We start from the raw sequence: 17,518 nt of genomic DNA, 5'->3' as shown, positions 1-17,518 counted from the left end.
CATTTCGGTAGGCCGTATCGGACTTGGACCCAGGCTATCGCAGATGACTCCAGCGCACATGTTTCAGGATTCTCTGATTCCTAAGTATCCACCCACGCACGTCACCGCCACTTAGTCAACCAGGCAAGGTCAAGCACACACCAGGGGACATGCCTCAGCCTTGTCAGCAAACCCTACTGCCTTTTGTGGTGTATCCTCACTTGCCTAAGTGTCAGATGGGCCAGGGCAAATCACGGGAAATCCCTCACCTTTTGTCCTCGCAACGGTGAACTCCTCGGAGGCAGGTTTTGCTAAAGGACACAAAAAGAGGAAAAGAGCCAAGGAATCAACCTGACCAAAATCGGCCACCCAGGTGAAAGAAATCAAAATGGGAGTCCGCTCTAAAGAAGATCTGTAAGGCTGGGCCAAAGGACTTTCCCACAGGGCCTCAGCATAACCTCTCTGAGCATGATTTTTAGGTCATCGTCTCTCTTCCAGACAGATTATGTCATCATTGACCCCGGCCATATCACTCCCCAGGAAAAATCCCCTGAGACCTGAAGATGCTTACCACAAATGTCTTCCTTCCACCCAGGAAGGACAGTGGATGAGAGCGTTCACACATCATCTTCCAGTTTCCCGGGCAGTTGGCTTGACCCCCATGAAAGCAGGACAAGAGACATCGACCTCACTAACCCTTTGAAAAGGGGAAATCAGTAAGACAGAGATCCCAGAAGAGAAACTCACTTCCCTAAGGCTAGGCTTTCAGCCAGACTTTCGCGAACACATGGACAAAATCAAGACAGCCATTTGCAACCCACTGGGGAGTCTGCTGACCCATGACAGAAGGAGAGAATCATGCAATATTCAGAAGAAGGCAGAGAGGTCTCTGGATGTAGCACAAATTTACAGGAGGACCCAGGCAAAAGGAGCCTTTGCCATTGCTTAAGCCTGACTGATGTGTTGAAGGCAGCCAACTATGCGTCCACGGGCACTGTCCAATGTGTGCGGACTCCCGGGAAATGGCACCCAAGAGTCCCCAGCACCGGGGGATCTTCAAATCAGCTGGAGGACATTTGGAAAAGAATAGCTTTCCAAGAATTCTGCCAACACTTGTTAAAATTGCCACAGTCCTTCAACGCTTTCGTTTCACCACTGAGCCATGGAGAGACACAATCGAATCTACCTCAGGCCCCAATAATCCCCAGAGAGGGAACACATCTCCTCCCGTATATCAAGCATCAGAGGATCCCGTGGGGCACACGGAAAAGGAGTTCTATGGAATCTCTACAAGATTCCAAAGATCTGTCAAGAAAATGATCTTTCCACATGTGGAAGGCAGCAGTTATGCCTGCATTGCCTGATTAGGCTGTCAGCAGATCCTGACCTCCTGTGGTATGAACCTGAAACTAGTCATGACGCTCGCGACCCACGTACCGAATGGTATTGAGCCTGGCATTAGCTTTTTGACTCAGGTAGTGGTGCTGCTGCCTTTTCTTGAATGCTACAGCGAGGTATCAGGCTACTCCAGTCTTCATCCAATACCAAGATGTCTGGGAAAGACGCCCTGGAGATCCTAAGGGTCCAGTCGCAACTGACACAGGCTTTCAACTAGGGCAAGTCTCTCTGGTTTCTCCAGTAGAGCTGCTACACACTCCCATCCCGTAAAGAGTTGAGAGTTGAAAATATTCTCAAATTCCGTAGACATACCCGACTGGGAACCGGACGATCAAAAATTACTCAAGTGGAAATTCTTCTAGGTTCCTGTGCTTCCTACCTATCCACCCGTGCATATCACCGCCACTTGGTCAATAGGTCAGGTCAAGCTCAAAGCAGGGGACACGTCTCAGCTTTTCCACAAAACCCGACTGCCTCTTGGGCTCCATTTTCACTTGTCTAAGTGTCACCAGAGACAAGGGAGAACCGCCATCATTCACTCACCTTGAGTTCTTTCGGTGGTGAATCTCCTGAAAGCAGGTCTTTCCAAATGACAGAAAAAGACGAAAAGAGCCAAGGAATCAGCATGACCAAAATCGGTCAGGGAGGAGTTTTTGATCACTTGGTGGAGGAAAAAGGGATCCAAACGGGGGTCCACTCTGAAGCAGATCATTAACGTTAGGGAAAAGGAGTTTCTCTCTGGGCCTCAGCGGGATCCTATTGAGCATGATTTTTATGTCATCATCTCTCTTGGAGACAAGTTGAGGTGTCTTCGTTGACCCGAGACATCTCAATCCCCGGGAGAAATCACCTGAGTCTTCAAGTTCCTCACCACCGATATCGTCCATCCAGCCCGCAATCACGCAGGATGAGAAGGTTCGCACATCCTCTTCCGGTTTCCCGGGGACTAGCTTGACCCTCATGAAAGCAGGAAAACAGGCTTCGACCTTGCAATCCTTTGAGGAAGGGCAAAGAAGTAAGTCAGACATCAGACGAGAGACATTCATTGCCTAACAGCTATGCTTTTTCCACATATAGCCCAAAAGAGGGACGAAATCAAGACACACACTTCTCGCCCATTAGTGAGACTGCTGACCCTTGACAGAAAGGCAGACGCGTGCCAGATCAAGACAAGGCATAGAGGACTCCGAATGGAGAAAAGTACTCAGGAAGTCCCAGCCAAGAACAGGCTATTCATTTGATCAGCCCCGGCTAATGTCTACGAGGAAGCCGAATCTGTGTCCACAGGCACGGATCCGTGCACGAGCACTTCCAGGAAATGACATCCAAGGGTTCCCAAAACTGGGGATCTTCAAATGAGCTGTGGGACACTCGGAAGAGTGCTTTCACCAAGAATTTGGCCCCCAAATCAACTAGGCATTTCCAGAGTTTGACTTCACCCTTGTGCCATGGAGAGACACAGTCAAGGCCACCTCATTCCCAAAGAATGGGAACACAGGGAACACATCTCCTCCTGTTTATCAACCATCAGAGGATTCCTTGGCACAAAGAGAGCAGGAGTCTTATGGAACCTCTACAGGATTCCAACCAACTCTGTAGGAACAGGGATCTTTGCACATGTGCAAGGCAGCACTTACGCCTGCTTTCACTGTCTAGAGCTCCAGGGAAACATGACCTCCTGTGGCATCAACCTGAAAGTGCTCCTGACCCTCGTGTCCCCTTCACACCTGGCATCGACCCTGACTTTAGATTTTCTACGCAGTTATCTGTGCAGCTACCTTTACTTGAAAGCTGGAGCCAGCTATCAGACTACTGAGTCGCTCATCCAATTTCAAGATTCACGGGAAAAGCGACCTGCAAATCCTGCGAGTCCAGCCGCAACTGACACACGCTTTCAATTACAGCAAGTTGACCAGTCTCCTGTAGAGCTCTGAGCCATTCACATCTCATAAATATCTTGGGAAAATACATTGTTCTAGTTGGCCGTTTCTCCCATTTCGGTAGGCCGTATCGGACTTGGACCCAGGCTATCGCAGATGACTCCAGCGCACATGTTTCAGGATTCTCTGATTCCTAAGTATCCACCCACGCACGTCACCGCCACTTAGTCAACCAGGCAAGGTCAAGCACACACCAGGGGACATGCCTCAGCCTTGTCAGCAAACCCTACTGCCTTTTGTGGTGTATTCTCACTTGCCTAAGTGTCAGATGGGCCAGGGCAAATCACGGGAAATCCCTCACCTTTTGTCCTCGCAACGGTGAACTCCTCGGAGGCAGGTTTTGCTAAAGGACACAAAAAGAGGAAAAGAGCCAAGGAATCAACCTGACCAAAATCGGCCACCCAGGTGAAAGAAATCAAAATGGGAGTCCGCTCTAAAGAAGATCTGTAAGGCTGGGCCAAAGGACTTTCCCACAGGGCCTCAGCATAACCTCTCTGAGCATGATTTTTAGGTCATCGTCTCTCTTCCAGACAGATTATGTCATCATTGACCCCGGCCATATCACTCCCCAGGAAAAATCCCCTGAGACCTGAAGATGCTTACCACAAATGTCTTCCTTCCACCCAGGAAGGACAGTGGATGAGAGCGTTCACACATCATCTTCCAGTTTCCCGGGCAGTTGGCTTGACCCCCATGAAAGCAGGACAAGAGACATCGACCTCACTAACCCTTTGAAAAGGGGAAATCAGTAAGACAGAGATCCCAGAAGAGAAACTCACTTCCCTAAGGCTAGGCTTTCAGCCAGACTTTCGCGAACACATGGACAAAATCAAGACAGCCATTTGCAACCCACTGGGGAGTCTGCTGACCCATGACAGAAGGAGAGAATCATGCAATATTCAGAAGAAGGCAGAGAGGTCTCTGGATGTAGCACAAATTTACAGGAGGACCCAGGCAAAAGGAGCCTTTGCCATTGCTTAAGCCTGACTGATGTGTTGAAGGCAGCCAACTATGCGTCCACGGGCACTGTCCAATGTGTGCGGACTCCCGGGAAATGGCACCCAAGAGTCCCCAGCACCGGGGGATCTTCAAATCAGCTGGAGGACATTTGGAAAAGAATAGCTTTCCAAGAATTCTGCCAACACTTGTTAAAATTGCCACAGTCCTTCAACGCTTTCGTTTCACCACTGAGCCATGGAGAGACACAATCGAATCTACCTCAGGCCCCAATAATCCCCAGAGAGGGAACACATCTCCTCCCGTATATCAAGCATCAGAGGATCCCGTGGGGCACACGGAAAAGGAGTTCTATGGAATCTCTACAAGATTCCAAAGATCTGTCAAGAAAATGATCTTTCCACATGTGGAAGGCAGCAGTTATGCCTGCATTGCCTGATTAGGCTGTCAGCAGATCCTGACCTCCTGTGGTATGAACCTGAAACTAGTCATGACGCTCGCGACCCACGTACCGAATGGTATTGAGCCTGGCATTAGCTTTTTGACTCAGGTAGTGGTGCTGCTGCCTTTTCTTGAATGCTACAGCGAGGTATCAGGCTACTCCAGTCTTCATCCAATACCAAGATGTCTGGGAAAGACGCCCTGGAGATCCTAAGAGTCCAGTCGCAACTGACACAGGCTTTCAACTAGGGCAAGTCTCTCTGGTTTCTCCAGTAGAGCTGCTACACACTCCCATCCCGTAAAGAGTTGAGAGTTGAAAATATTCTCAAATTCCGTAGACATAACCGACTGGGAACCGGACGATCAAAAATTACTCAAGTGGAAATTCTTCTAGGTTCCTGTGCTTCCTAACTATCCACCCGTGCATATCACCGCCACTTGGTCAATAGGTCAGGTCAAGCTCAAAGCAGGGGACACGTCTCAGCTTTTCCACAAAACCCGACTGCCTCTTGGGCTCCATTTTCACTTGTCTAAGTGTCACCAGAGACAAGGGAGAACCGCCATCATTCACTCACCTTGAGTTCTTTCGGTGGTGAATCTCCTGAAAGCAGGTCTTTCCAAATGACAGAAAAAGACAAAAAGAGCCAAGGAATCAGCATGACCAAAATCGGTCAGGGAGGAGTTTTTGATCACTTGGTGGAGGAAAAAGGGATCCAAACGGGGGTCCACTCTGAAGCAGATCATTAACGTTAGGGAAAAGGAGTTTCTCTCTGGGCCTCAGCGGGATCCTATTGAGCATGATTTTTATGTCATCATCTCTCTTGGAGACAAGTTGAGGTGTCTTCGTTGACCCGAGACATCTCAATCCCCGGGAGAAATCACCTGAGTCTTCAAGTTCCTCACCACCGATATCGTCCATCCAGCCCGCAATCACGCAGGATGAGAAGGTTCGCACATCCTCTTCCGGTTTCCCGGGGACTAGCTTGACCCTCATGAAAGCAGGAAAACAGGCTTCGACCTTGCAATCCTTTGAGGAAGGGCAAAGAAGTAAGTCAGACATCAGACGAGAGACATTCATTGCCTAACAGCTATGCTTTTTCCACATATAGCCCAAAAGAGGGACGAAATCAAGACACACACTTCTCGCCCATTAGTGAGACTGCTGACCCTTGACAGAAAGGCAGACGCGTGCCAGATCAAGACAAGGCATAGAGGACTCCGAATGGAGAAAAGTACTCAGGAAGTCCCAGCCAAGAACAGGCTATTCATTTGATCAGCCCCGGCTAATGTCTACGAGGAAGCCGAATCTGTGTCCACAGGCACGGATCCGTGCACGAGCACTTCCAGGAAATGACATCCAAGGGTTCCCAAAACTGGGGATCTTCAAATGAGCTGTGGGACACTCGGAAGAGTGCTTTCACCAAGAATTTGGCCCCAAAATCAACTAGGCATTTCCAGAGTTTGACTTCACCCTTGTGCCATGGAGAGACACAGTCAAGGCCACCTCATTCCCAAAGAATGGGAACACAGGGAACACATCTCCTCCTGTTTATCAACCATCAGAGGATTCCTTGGCACAAAGAGAGCAGGAGTCTTATGGAACCTCTACAGGATTCCAACCAACTCTGTAGGAACAGGGATCTTTGCACATGTGCAAGGCAGCACTTACGCCTGCTTTCACTGTCTAGAGCTCCAGGGAAACATGACCTCCTGTGGCATCAACCTGAAAGTGCTCCTGACCCTCGTGTCCCCTTCACACCTGGCATCGACCCTGACTTTAGATTTTCTACGCAGTTATCTGTGCAGCTACCTTTACTTGAAAGCTGGAGCCAGCTATCAGACTACTGAGTCGCTCATCCAATTTCAAGATTCACGGGAAAAGCGACCTGCAAATCCTGCGAGTCCAGCTGCAACTGACACACGCTTTCAATTACAGCAAGTTGACCAGTCTCCTGTAGAGCTCTGAGCCATTCACATCTCATAAATATCTTGGGAAAATACATTGTTCTAGTTGGCCGTTTCTCCCATTTCGGTAGGCCGTATCGGACTTGGACCCAGGCTATCGCAGATGACTCCAGCGCACATGTTTCAGGATTCTCTGATTCCTAAGTATCCACCCACGCACGTCACCGCCACTTAGTCAACCAGGCAAGGTCAAGCACACACCAGGGGACATGCCTCAGCCTTGTCAGCAAACCCTACTGCCTTTTGTGGTGTATCCTCACTTGCCTAAGTGTCAGATGGGGCCAGGGCAAATCACGGGAAATCCCTCACCTTTTGTCCTCGCAACGGTGAACTCCTCGGAGGCAGGTTTTGCTAAAGGACACAAAAAGAGGAAAAGAGCCAAGGAATCAACCTGACCAAAATCGGCCACCCAGGTCTTTTGGATTACTTGGTGCAGGTGAAAGAAATCAAAATGGGAGTCCGCTCTAAAGAAGATCTGTAAGGCTGGGCCAAAGGACTTTCCCACAGGGCCTCAGCATAACCTCTCTGAGCATGATTTTTAGGTCATCATCTCTCTTCCAGACAGATTATGTCATCATTGACCCCGGCCATATCACTCCCCAGGAAAAATCCCCTGAGACCTGAAGATGCTTACCACAAATGTCTTCCTTCCACCCAGGAAGGACAGTGGATGAGAGCGTTCACACATCATCTTCCAGTTTCCCGGGCAGTTGGCTTGACCCCCATGAAAGCAGGACAAGAGACATCGACCTCACTAACCCTTTGAAAAGGGGAAATCAGTAAGACAGAGATCCCAGAAGAGAAACTCACTTCCCTAAGGCTAGGCTTTCAGCCAGACATTCGCGAACACATGGACAAAATCAAGACAGCCATTTGCAACCCACTGGGGAGTCTGCTGACCCATGACAGAAGGAGAGAATCATGCAATATTCAGAAGAAGGCAGAGAGGTCTCTGGATGTAGCACAAATTTACAGGAGGACCCAGGCAAAAGGAGCCTTTGCCATTGCTTAAGCCTGACTGATGTGTTGAAGGCAGCCAACTATGCGTCCACGGGCACTGTCCAATGTGTGCGGACTCCCGGGAAATGGCACCCAAGAGTCCCCAGCACCGGGGGATCTTCAAATCAGCTGGAGGACATTTGGAAAAGAATAGCTTTCCAAGAATTCTGCCAACACTTGTTAAAATTGCCACAGTCCTTCAACGCTTTCGTTTCACCACTGAGCCATGGAGAGACACAATCGAATCTACCTCAGGCCCCAATAATCCCCAGAGAGGGAACACATCTCCTCCCGTATATCAAGCATCAGAGGATCCCGTGGGGCACACGGAAAAGGAGTTCTATGGAATCTCTACAAGATTCCAAAGATCTGTCAAGAAAATGATCTTTCCACATGTGGAAGGCAGCAGTTATGCCTGCATTGCCTGATTAGGCTGTCAGCAGATCCTGACCTCCTGTGGTATGAACCTGAAACGAGTCATGACGCTCGCGACCCACGTACCGAATGGTATTGAGCCTGGCATTAGCTTTTTGACTCAGATAGTGGTGCTGCTGCCTTTTCTTGAATGCTACAGCGAGGTATCAGGCTACTCCAGTCTTCATCCAATACCAAGATGTCTGGGAAAGACGCCCTGGAGATCCTAAGAGTCCAGTCGCAACTGACACAGGCTTTCAACTAGGGCAAGTCTCTCTGGTTTCTCCAGTAGAGCTGCTACACACTCCCATCCCGTAAAGAGTTGAGAGTTGAAAATATTCTCAAATTCCGTAGACATAACCGACTGGGAACCGGACGATCAAAAATTACTCAAGTGGAAATTCTTCTAGGTTCCTGTGCTTCCTACCTATCCACCCGTGCATATCACCGCCACTTGGTCAATAGGTCAGGTCAAGCTCAAAGCAGGGGACACGTCTCAGCTTTTCCACAAAACCCGACTGCCTCTTGGGCTCCATTTTCACTTGTCTAAGTGTCACCAGAGACAAGGGAGAACCGCCATCATTCACTCACCTTGAGTTCTTTCGGTGGTGAATCTCCTGAAAGCAGGTCTTTCCAAATGACAGAAAAAGACGAAAAGAGCCAAGGAATCAGCATGACCAAAATCGGTCAGGGAGGAGTTTTTGATCACTTGGTGGAGGAAAAAGGGATCCAAACGGGGGTCCACTCTGAAGCAGATCATTAACGTTAGGGAAAAGGAGTTTCTCTCTGGGCCTCAGCGGGATCCTATTGAGCATGATTTTTATGTCATCATCTCTCTTGGAGACAAGTTGAGGTGTCTTCGTTGACCCGAGACATCTCAATCCCCGGGAGAAATCACCTGAGTCTTCAAGTTCCTCACCACCGATATCGTCCATCCAGCCCGCAATCACGCAGGATGAGAAGGTTCGCACATCCTCTTCCGGTTTCCCGGGGAGTAGCTTGACCCTCATGAAAGCAGGAAAACAGGCTTCGACCTTGCAATCCTTTGAGGAAGGGCAAAGAAGTAAGTCAGACATCAGACGAGAGGCATTCATTGCCTAACAGCTATGCTTTTTCCCCATATAGCCCAAAAGAGGGACGAAATCAAGACACACACTTCTCGCCCATTAGTGAGACTGCTGACCCTTGACAGAAAGGCAGACGCGTGCCAGATCAAGACAAGGCATAGAGGACTCCGAATGGAGAAAAGTACTCAGGAAGTCCCAGCCAAGAACAGGCTATTCATTTGATCAGCCCCGGCTAATGTCTACGAGGAAGCCGAATCTGTGTCCACAGGCACGGATCCGTGCACGAGCACTTCCAGGAAATGACATCCAAGGGTTCCCAAAACTGGGGATCTTCAAATGAGCTGTGGGACACTCGGAAGAGTGCTTTCACCAAGAATTTGGCCCCCAAATCAACTAGGCATTTCCAGAGTTTGATTTCACCCTTGTGCCATGGAGAGACACAGTCAAGGCCACCTCATTCCCAAAGAATGGGAACACAGGGAACACATCTCCTCCTGTTTATCAACCATCAGAGGATTCCTTGGCACAAAGAGAGCAGGAGTCTTATGGAACCTCTACAGGATTCCAACCAACTCTGTAGGAACAGGGATCTTTGCACATGTGCAAGGCAGCACTTACGCCTGCTTTCACTGTCTAGAGCTCCAGGGAAACATGACCTCCTGTGGCATCAACCTGAAAGTGCTCCTGACCCTCGTGTCCCCTTCACACCTGGCATCGACCCTGACTTTAGATTTTCTACGCAGTTATCTGTGCAGCTATCTTTACTTGAAAGCTGGAGCCAGCTATCAGACTACTGAGTCGCTCATCCAATTTCAAGATTCACGGGAAAAGCGACCTGCAAATCCTGCGAGTCCAGCCGCAACTGACACACGCTTTCAATTACAGCAAGTTGACCAGTCTCCTGTAGAGCTCTGAGCCATTCACATCTCATAAATATCTTGGGAAAATACATTGTTCTAGTTGGCCGTTTCTCCCATTTCGGTAGGCCGTATCGGACTTGGACCCAGGCTATCGCAGATGACTCCAGCGCACATGTTTCAGGATTCTCTGATTCCTAAGTATCCACCCACGCACGTCACCGCCACTTAGTCAACCAGGCAAGGTCAAGCACACACCAGGGGACATGCCTCAGCCTTGTCAGCAAACCCTACTGCCTTTTGTGGTGTATTCTCACTTGCCTAAGTGTCAGATGGGGCCAGGGCAAATCACGGGAAATCCCTCACCTTTTGTCCTCGCAACGGTGAACTCCTCGGAGGCAGGTTTTGCTAAAGGACACAAAAAGAGGAAAAGAGCCAAGGAATCAACCTGACCAAAATCGGCCACCCAGGTGAAAGAAATCAAAATGGGAGTCCGCTCTAAAGAAGATCTGTAAGGCTGGGCCAAAGGACTTTCCCACAGGGCCTCAGCATAACCTCTCTGAGCATGATTTTTAGGTCATCGTCTCTCTTCCAGACAGATTATGTCATCATTGACCCCGGCCATATCACTCCCCAGGAAAAATCCCCTGAGACCTGAAGATGCTTACCACAAATGTCTTCCTTCCACCCAGGAAGGACAGTGGATGAGAGCGTTCACACATCATCTTCCAGTTTCCCGGGCAGTTGGCTTGACCCCCATGAAAGCAGGACAAGAGACATCGACCTCACTAACCCTTTGAAAAGGGGAAATCAGTAAGACAGAGATCCCAGAAGAGAAACTCACTTCCCTAAGTCTAGGCTTTTAGCCAGACATTCGCGAACACATGGACAAAATCAAGACAGCCATTTGCAACCCACTGGGGAGTCTGCTGACCCATGACAGAAGGAGAGAATCATGCAATATTCAGAAGAAGGCAGAGAGGTCTCTGGATGTAGCACAAATTTACAGGAGGACCCAGGCAAAAGGAGCCTTTGCCATTGCTTAAGCCTGACTGATGTGTTGAAGGCAGCCAACTATACGTCCACGGGCACTGTCCAATGTGTGCGGACTCCCGGGAAATGGCACCCAAGAGTCCCCAGCACCGGGGGATCTTCAAATCAGCTGGAGGACATTTGGAAAAGAATAGCTTTCCAAGAATTCTGCCAACACTTGTTAAAATTGCCACAGTCCTTCAACGCTTTCGTTTCACCACTGAGCCATGGAGAGACACAATCGAATCTACCTCAGGCCCCAATAATCCCCAGAGAGGGAACACATCTCCTCCCGTATATCAAGCATCAGAGGATCCCGTGGGGCACACGGAAAAGGAGTTCTATGGAATCTCTACAAGATTCCAAAGATCTGTCAAGAAAATGATCTTTCCACATGTGGAAGGCAGCAGTTATGCCTGCATTGCCTGATTAGGCTGTCAGCAGATCCTGACCTCCTGTGGTATGAACCTGAAACGAGTCATGACGCTCGCGACCCACGTACCGAATGGTATTGAGCCTGGCATTAGCTTTTTGACTCAGATAGTGGTGCTGCTGCCTTTTCTTGAATGCTACAGCGAGGTATCAGGCTACTCCAGTCTTCATCCAATACCAAGATGTCTGGGAAAGACGCCCTGGAGATCCTAAGAGTCCAGTCGCAACTGACACAGGCTTTCAACTAGGGCAAGTCTCTCTGGTTTCTCCAGTAGAGCTGCTACACACTCCCATCCCGTAAAGAGTTGAGAGTTGAAAATATTCTCAAATTCCGTAGACATAACCGACTGGGAACCGGACGATCAAAAATTACTCAAGTGGAAATTCTTCTAGGTTCCTGTGCTTCCTACCTATCCACCCGTGCATATCACCGCCACTTGGTCAATAGGTCAGGTCAAGCTCAAAGCAGGGGACACGTCTCAGCTTTTCCACAAAACCCGACTGCCTCTTGGGCTCCATTTTCACTTGTCTAAGTGTCACCAGAGACAAGGGAGAACCGCCATCATTCACTCACCTTGAGTTCTTTCGGTGGTGAATCTCCTGAAAGCAGGTCTTTCCAAATGACAGAAAAAGACGAAAAGAGCCAAGGAATCAGCATGACCAAAATCGGTCAGGGAGGAGTTTTTGATCACTTGGTGGAGGAAAAAGGGATCCAAACGGGGGTCCACTCTGAAGCAGATCATTAACGTTAGGGAAAAGGAGTTTCTCTCTGGGCCTCAGCGGGATCCTATTGAGCATGATTTTTATGTCATCATCTCTCTTGGAGACAAGTTGAGGTGTCTTCGTTGACCCGAGACATCTCAATCCCCGGGAGAAATCACCTGAGTCTTCAAGTTCCTCACCACCGATATCGTCCATCCAGCCCGCAATCACGCAGGATGAGAAGGTTCGCACATCCTCTTCCGGTTTCCCGGGGAGTAGCTTGACCCTCATGAAAGCAGGAAAACAGGCTTCGACCTTGCAATCCTTTGAGGAAGGGCAAAGAAGTAAGTCAGACATCAGACGAGAGGCATTCATTGCCTAACAGCTATGCTTTTTCCCCATATAGCCCAAAAGAGGGACGAAATCAAGACACACACTTCTCGCCCATTAGTGAGACTGCTGACCCTTGACAGAAAGGCAGACGCGTGCCAGATCAAGACAAGGCATAGAGGACTCCGAATGGAGAAAAGTACTCAGGAAGTCCCAGCCAAGAACAGGCTATTCATTTGATCAGCCCCGGCTAATGTCTACGAGGAAGCCGAATCTGTGTCCACAGGCACGGATCCGTGCACGAGCACTTCCAGGAAATGACATCCAAGGGTTCCCAAAACTGGGGATCTTCAAATGAGCTGTGGGACACTCGGAAGAGTGCTTTCACCAAGAATTTGGCCCCCAAATCAACTAGGCATTTCCAGAGTTTGATTTCACCCTTGTGCCATGGAGAGACACAGTCAAGGCCACCTCATTCCCAAAGAATGGGAACACAGGGAACACATCTCCTCCTGTTTATCAACCATCAGAGGATTCCTTGGCACAAAGAGAGCAGGAGTCTTATGGAACCTCTACAGGATTCCAACCAACTCTGTAGGAACAGGGATCTTTGCACATGTGCAAGGCAGCACTTACGCCTGCTTTCACTGTCTAGAGCTCCAGGGAAACATGACCTCCTGTGGCATCAACCTGAAAGTGCTCCTGACCCTCGTGTCCCCTTCACACCTGGCATCGACCCTGACTTTAGATTTTCTACGCAGTTATCTGTGCAGCTACCTTTACTTGAAAGCTGGAGCCAGCTATCAGACTACTGAGTCGCTCATCCAATTTCAAGATTCACGGGAAAAGCGACCTGCAAATCCTGCGAGTCCAGCCGCAACTGACACACGCTTTCAATTACAGCAAGTTGACCAGTCTCCTGTAGAGCTCTGAGCCATTCACATCTCATAAATATCTTGGGAAAATACATTGTTCTAGTTGGCCGTTTCTCCCATTTCGGTAGGCCGTATCGGACTTGGACCCAGGCTATCGCAGATGACTCCAGCGCACATGTTTCAGGATTCTCTGATTCCTAAGTATCCACCCACGCACGTCACCGCCACTTAGTCAACCAGGCAAGGTCAAGCACACACCAGGGGACATGCCTCAGCCTTGTCAGCAAACCCTACTGCCTTTTGTGGTGTATTCTCACTTGCCTAAGTGTCAGATGGGGCCAGGGCAAATCACGGGAAATCCCTCACCTTTTGTCCTCGCAACGGTGAACTCCTCGGAGGCAGGTTTTGCTAAAGGACACAAAAAGAGGAAAAGAGCCAAGGAATCAACCTGACCAAAATCGGCCACCCAGGTGAAAGAAATCAAAATGGGAGTCCGCTCTAAAGAAGATCTGTAAGGCTGGGCCAAAGGACTTTCCCACAGGGCCTCAGCATAACCTCTCTGAGCATGATTTTTAGGTCATCGTCTCTCTTCCAGACAGATTATGTCATCATTGACCCCGGCCATATCACTCCCCAGGAAAAATCCCCTGAGACCTGAAGATGCTTACCACAAATGTCTTCCTTCCACCCAGGAAGGACAGTGGATGAGAGCGTTCACACATCATCTTCCAGTTTCCCGGGCAGTTGGCTTGACCCCCATGAAAGCAGGACAAGAGACATCGACCTCACTAACCCTTTGAAAAGGGGAAATCAGTAAGACAGAGATCCCAGAAGAGAAACTCACTTCCCTAAGTCTAGGCTTTTAGCCAGACATTCGCGAACACATGGACAAAATCAAGACAGCCATTTGCAACCCACTGGGGAGTCTGCTGACCCATGACAGAAGGAGAGAATCATGCAATATTCAGAAGAAGGCAGAGAGGTCTCTGGATGTAGCACAAATTTACAGGAGGACCCAGGCAAAAGGAGCCTTTGCCATTGCTTAAGCCTGACTGATGTGTTGAAGGCAGCCAACTATGCGTCCACGGGCACTGTCCAATGTGTGCGGACTCCCGGGAAATGGCACCCAAGAGTCCCCAGCACCGGGGGATCTTCAAATCAGCTGGAGGACATTTGGAAAAGAATAGCTTTCCAAGAATTCTGCCAACACTTGTTAAAATTGCCACAGTCCTTCAACGCTTTCGTTTCACCACTGAGCCATGGAGAGACACAATCGAATCTACCTCAGGCCCCAATAATCCCCAGAGAGGGAACACATCTCCTCCCGTATATCAAGCATCAGAGGATCCCGTGGGGCACACGGAAAAGGAGTTCTATGGAATCTCTACAAGATTCCAAAGATCTGTCAAGAAAATGATCTTTCCACATGTGGAAGGCAGCAGTTATGCCTGCATTGCCTGATTAGGCTGTCAGCAGATCCTGACCTCCTGTGGTATGAACCTGAAACTAGTCATGACGCTCGCGACCCACGTACCGAATGGTATTGAGCCTGGCATTAGCTTTTTGACTCAGGTAGTGGTGCTGCTGCCTTTTCTTGAATGCTACAGCGAGGTATCAGGCTACTCCAGTCTTCATCCAATACCAAGATGTCTGGGAAAGACGCCCTGGAGATCCTAAGAGTCCAGTCGCAACTGACACAGGCTTTCAACTAGGGCAAGTCTCTCTGGTTTCTCCAGTAGAGCTGCTACACACTCCCATCCCGTAAAGAGTTGAGAGTTGAAAATATTCTCAAATTCCGTAGACATAACCGACTGGGAACCGGACGATCAAAAATTACTCAAGTGGAAATTCTTCTAGGTTCCTGTGCTTCCTAACTATCCACCCGTGCATATCACCGCCACTTGGTCAATAGGTCAGGTCAAGCTCAAAGCAGGGGACACGTCTCAGCTTTTCCACAAAACCCGACTGCCTCTTGGGCTCCATTTTCACTTGTCTAAGTGTCACCAGAGACAAGGGAGAACCGCCATCATTCACTCACCTTGAGTTCTTTCGGTGGTGAATCTCCTGAAAGCAGGTCTTTCCAAATGACAGAAAAAGACAAAAAGAGCCAAGGAATCAGCATGACCAAAATCGGTCAGGGAGGAGTTTTTGATCACTTGGTGGAGGAAAAAGGGATCCAAACGGGGGTCCACTCTGAAGCAGATCATTAACGTTAGGGAAAAGGAGTTTCTCTCTGGGCCTCAGCGGGATCCTATTGAGCATGATTTTTATGTCATCATCTCTCTTGGAGACAAGTTGAGGTGTCTTCGTTGACCCGAGACATCTCAATCCCCGGGAGAAATCACCTGAGTCTTCAAGTTCCTCACCACCGATATCGTCCATCCAGCCCGCAATCACGCAGGATGAGAAGGTTCGCACATCCTCTTCCGGTTTCCCGGGGACTAGCTTGACCCTCATGAAAGCAGGAAAACAGGCTTCGACCTTGCAATCCTTTGAGGAAGGGCAAAGAAGTAAGTCAGACATCAGACGAGAGACATTCATTGCCTAACAGCTATGCTTTTTCCACATATAGCCCAAAAGAGGGACGAAATCAAGACACACACTTCTCGCCCATTAGTGAGACTGCTGACCCTTGACAGAAAGGCAGACGCGTGCCAGATCAAGACAAGGCATAGAGGACTCCGAATGGAGAAAAGTACTCAGGAAGTCCCAGCCAAGAACAGGCTATTCATTTGATCAGCCCCGGCTAATGTCTACGAGGAAGCCGAATCTGTGTCCACAGGCACGGATCCGTGCACGAGCACTTCCAGGAAATGACATCCAAGGGTTCCCAAAACTGGGGATCTTCAAATGAGCTGTGGGACACTCGGAAGAGTGCTTTCACCAAGAATTTGGCCCCAAAATCAACTAGGCATTTCCAGAGTTTGACTTCACCCTTGTGCCATGGAGAGACACAGTCAAGGCCACCTCATTCCCAAAGAATGGGAACACAGGGAACACATCTCCTCCTGTTTATCAACCATCAGAGGATTCCTTGGCACAAAGAGAGCAGGAGTCTTATGGAACCTCTACAGGATTCCAACCAACTCTGTAGGAACAGGGATCTTTGCACATGTGCAAGGCAGCACTTACGCCTGCTTTCACTGTCTAGAGCTCCAGGGAAACATGACCTCCTGTGGCATCAACCTGAAAGTGCTCCTGACCCTCGTGTCCCCTTCACACCTGGCATCGACCCTGACTTTAGATTTTCTACGCAGTTATCTGTGCAGCTACCTTTACTTGAAAGCTGGAGCCAGCTATCAGACTACTGAGTCGCTCATCCAATTTCAAGATTCACGGGAAAAGCGACCTGCAAATCCTGCGAGTCCAGCCGCAACTGACACACGCTTTCAATTACAGCAAGTTGACCAGTCTCCTGTAGAGCTCTGAGCCATTCACATCTCATAAATATCTTGGGAAAATACATTGTTCTAGTTGGCCGTTTCTCCCATTTCGGTAGGCCGTATCGGACTTGGACCCAGGCTATCGCAGATGACTCCAGCGCACATGTTTCAGGATTCTCTGATTCCTAAGTATCCACCCACGCACGTCACCGCCACTTAGTCAACCAGGCAAGGTCAAGCACACACCAGGGGACATGCCTCAGCCTTGTCAGCAAACCCTACTGCCTTTTGTGGTGTATCCTCACTTGCCTAAGTGTCAGATGGGGCCAGGGCAAATCACGGGAAATCCCTCACCTTTTGTCCTCGCAACGGTGAACTCCTCGGAGGCAGGTTTTGCTAAAGGACACAAAAAGAGGAAAAGAGCCAAGGAATCAGCCTGACCAAAATCGGCCACCCAGGTCTTTTGGATTACTTGGTGCAGGTGAAAGAAATCAAAATGGGAGTCCGCTCTAAAGAAGATCTGTAAGGCTGGGCCAAAGGACTTTCCCACAGGGCCTCAGCATAACCTCTCTGAGCATGATTTTTAGGTCATCATCTCTCTTCCAGACAGATTATGTCATCATTGACCCCGGCCATATCACTCCCCAGGAAAAATCCCCTGAGACCTGAAGATGCTTACCACAAATGTCTTCCTTCCACCCAGGAAGGACAGTGGATGAGAGCGTTCACACATCATCTTCCAGTTTC

At 49.3% G+C, this 17,518-nt stretch overlaps 11 non-coding genes across 11 annotated transcripts; all 11 read right to left on the bottom strand.

Moving 5' to 3' along the window:
- Window positions 1–422: 422 nt before the first annotated feature.
- LOC126057932 (small nucleolar RNA SNORD115) lies at window positions 423–500 on the bottom strand. Its single transcript, XR_007513006.1, has one exon. It is a non-coding gene; the product is annotated as a small nucleolar RNA SNORD115 (small nucleolar RNA).
- A 1,617-nt stretch (window positions 501–2,117) lies between these two features.
- Window positions 2,118–2,198, bottom strand: LOC126057462 (small nucleolar RNA SNORD115). The gene has a single exon (XR_007512549.1). It is a non-coding gene; the product is annotated as a small nucleolar RNA SNORD115 (small nucleolar RNA).
- A 1,594-nt stretch (window positions 2,199–3,792) lies between these two features.
- Window positions 3,793–3,870, bottom strand: LOC126057931 (small nucleolar RNA SNORD115). Its single transcript, XR_007513004.1, has one exon. It is a non-coding gene; the product is annotated as a small nucleolar RNA SNORD115 (small nucleolar RNA).
- A 1,617-nt stretch (window positions 3,871–5,487) lies between these two features.
- On the bottom strand, window positions 5,488–5,568 carry LOC126057461 (small nucleolar RNA SNORD115). The gene has a single exon (XR_007512548.1). It is a non-coding gene; the product is annotated as a small nucleolar RNA SNORD115 (small nucleolar RNA).
- Window positions 5,569–7,186: 1,618 nt separating this feature from the next.
- Window positions 7,187–7,264, bottom strand: LOC126057839 (small nucleolar RNA SNORD115). The gene has a single exon (XR_007512911.1). It is a non-coding gene; the product is annotated as a small nucleolar RNA SNORD115 (small nucleolar RNA).
- A 1,617-nt stretch (window positions 7,265–8,881) lies between these two features.
- LOC126057460 (small nucleolar RNA SNORD115) lies at window positions 8,882–8,962 on the bottom strand. The gene has a single exon (XR_007512547.1). It is a non-coding gene; the product is annotated as a small nucleolar RNA SNORD115 (small nucleolar RNA).
- A 1,595-nt stretch (window positions 8,963–10,557) lies between these two features.
- Window positions 10,558–10,635, bottom strand: LOC126057930 (small nucleolar RNA SNORD115). The gene has a single exon (XR_007513003.1). It is a non-coding gene; the product is annotated as a small nucleolar RNA SNORD115 (small nucleolar RNA).
- A 1,617-nt stretch (window positions 10,636–12,252) lies between these two features.
- LOC126057459 (small nucleolar RNA SNORD115) lies at window positions 12,253–12,333 on the bottom strand. The gene has a single exon (XR_007512546.1). It is a non-coding gene; the product is annotated as a small nucleolar RNA SNORD115 (small nucleolar RNA).
- Window positions 12,334–13,928: 1,595 nt separating this feature from the next.
- Window positions 13,929–14,006, bottom strand: LOC126057929 (small nucleolar RNA SNORD115). The gene has a single exon (XR_007513002.1). It is a non-coding gene; the product is annotated as a small nucleolar RNA SNORD115 (small nucleolar RNA).
- Window positions 14,007–15,623: 1,617 nt separating this feature from the next.
- LOC126057458 (small nucleolar RNA SNORD115) lies at window positions 15,624–15,704 on the bottom strand. The gene has a single exon (XR_007512545.1). It is a non-coding gene; the product is annotated as a small nucleolar RNA SNORD115 (small nucleolar RNA).
- A 1,618-nt stretch (window positions 15,705–17,322) lies between these two features.
- Window positions 17,323–17,400, bottom strand: LOC126057836 (small nucleolar RNA SNORD115). The gene has a single exon (XR_007512909.1). It is a non-coding gene; the product is annotated as a small nucleolar RNA SNORD115 (small nucleolar RNA).
- Window positions 17,401–17,518: the final 118 nt, after the last annotated feature.

This window comes from Elephas maximus, chromosome 13 (assembly GCF_024166365.1).
Source record: "Elephas maximus indicus isolate mEleMax1 chromosome 13, mEleMax1 primary haplotype, whole genome shotgun sequence".
Lineage (NCBI taxonomy): Eukaryota > Metazoa > Chordata > Mammalia > Proboscidea > Elephantidae > Elephas > Elephas maximus.
This window is presented reverse-complemented; position numbering and strand designations above follow the sequence as displayed.